Here is a 2370-nt window from a genome sequence, read left to right as displayed (position 1 = left end):
ACTGGTGTTGACCCCGCCTCTAAATTGGCTTCCTTGGCAATCTCGGCCATCATCTCGTCCTCCAAGCTTGGTTTAAGCTCAATGATGTCAAGGTACAATCCGGAAATGATATCGAGTCTTTCATATATTTGGTTGCCCATGTCTCTAGCAAATGTTCCAGGTACGTTTCTTTTCTCCAGACCTTTTCTCACTCGATGAATGTGAAGATTGTGTCCTTGAATAGACTTTTTGAGCCGTCTAATTTCAGCCTCAACTTCCACCTTCGCATTCTGCGTGTGAGTTGCGAACCGTGCTTGGTTGTCATCCTCCCGTGCGGGAACCCCTGGCCCCTGTGCCTTTGGGCACTCACCGAGGTTAGGATCAACTCCCCCCTTTGCATCACGTGTAGCCATGGCCGTGTTACACGGCACTCATGTAACGGCACCCGCACCAACTGCTTTTGGCTGGGTTCGGCTCTGATGGGACACTCCTTTGATGGCCAGGATATGGTCACTGTTTGTTCAGCCCCATTCAAGACCCAAGAGATAACCACTGGTCGCCACGCCGCTCGTGGCAACTCGCCGATCCCAAATTTCTTAGGCCGACTCAATGGTCTCGCAAGCCAATTTGATGGTTTCAACATGTAAGTGTGAGCAAGGTACTTAACTGATTTACGCAGTCTGTACCGACTGTGCCATGTTCTATTGCGGGATATCAATATGAATATATATGAGAACACGTCTAGATGTTTTACAAGCAAGATGGCCAATGTTGTCTATTCCAGGAGCAAGCTGATAGGTAGTACGTAGGCAGATGCACATTCCATAGTTTCATAGATCATGGCTGGATAAGAAAACAGTGACAGTGCTCTATTTGAGCCCGAAAATGTGACTGTGCTCTCCTCGAGCCCGAAAGTGTGACTGGTTTTGGTTAAATTTTCCGTACCACGTTGGTTTCCGCCTCTTCCTCATGGAGGCTAAACGGATTGTCCTAGGGCCCTTGGTGGACGGTGACGGCTTCTTCTGTAAACTGCTGCACCTGAACAACATCTGCCCACAACAGGGATTTTCACAATGTCCAGGGTTGACCTCCTTTTGTCAGGCCAGTCACATTGGCCATCAAGGGGTTTCTCAGATTGCCGGCAATGGGTTACGTCTGCCTCTTCTGTAAGATGTGGCATGTGCGTCACATCTGACCACCACTGGGTCTGAACAGCAAAGCGTTGACATTGGGCCGGAACATTGGGCCGTAAGCGACCCTCTTGCGAGTCCTTCCTCCTTAGACTGTTCCGGACCACAGATCTGTGTTCCGGACCCTCTGCAACATCAAATACACCAATATAAACCCGATGAAAAATCACAACAGATTCTCCTCCAAGCACAAGAGAAGCTCCGAAGCCAACGTCATACCTCACTTCCATTGGAGGGTGCCTCGGGGGATGAACATGGTATCATTAGTGGGGGCATACCTCATCAATGCCTATGGCCGTTACACATCTTCCGTTTTTGGGTCGGCTGATATTTTGGTCCTTCGAGAAGAGAATAAAACCTAACCTAACCTAACCTGACCTAACCTAACCTTTCGGTTGCAAGGGTCTGGGGGCGCCTAGGCCGCGCGCAAGCCTGCGGCAGCTCGGTTGCAAGGGCCTCGAACATAGCGGCAGATTAGAGCTTAATTCTGCAATGAAAAAAAAAAGAGTCCGCTCATCGAGATTCAAACTCATGACAGATAATAATCAGTGTGGGGTCACGCACAACTTCCGCTCGCGGCTATCGACGTTTGTTGTGGCAAACGTCGGCAACGTTTCTACTTAAAGCAGTTACATGTCGAGAGAGTGGCAGCTGACCCAAAAATGGAAGACATGTAACGACCATAATCAATGCCTCCGCCGATCTAAACGCCATCCAAGAGCCCCGGTGCGCTTTGATGACTGTGACTGTGTTTTTCACCCAACTCACAACACCCATTCTTCTTAACAAATATCCTTTCTGATGGGAAAATTTCGGAATCCTGATGCTTCCTAGACCCGCAACCTCTTATTTCCAGACGAATTCCGTTGAATCAATTAACACCCCAGCAAACCAGACAGATCTAGGTCACCCCCAGCCAAACTTACTTCATTCCTATTCTTTCTTCGTGCACCACAAGGCTGGGGGTACGTACCTTGATATATATATATATATGCCACTTTATTTTTACTATATCTCAATTACACTACACCTCCCCCGAGATAGGTATACATTAACGCGATACACAACAAACAAGAATGAGAAGAAATGTTAAGGACGTATTGCACTCAGCGTACTAATAACTCGCAGAAAATGTCAGTGTTTGGGGTTTGGGCAGCTCCTTCTTCGGCAGGCAACTCCACCAGTCGAGACGGCGTTGGGT

This window comes from Tigriopus californicus, chromosome 4 (genome assembly GCF_007210705.1).
Source record: "Tigriopus californicus strain San Diego chromosome 4, Tcal_SD_v2.1, whole genome shotgun sequence".
Taxonomy (NCBI): Eukaryota; Metazoa; Arthropoda; class Copepoda; order Harpacticoida; family Harpacticidae; genus Tigriopus; species Tigriopus californicus.
This window is presented reverse-complemented; position numbering follows the sequence as displayed.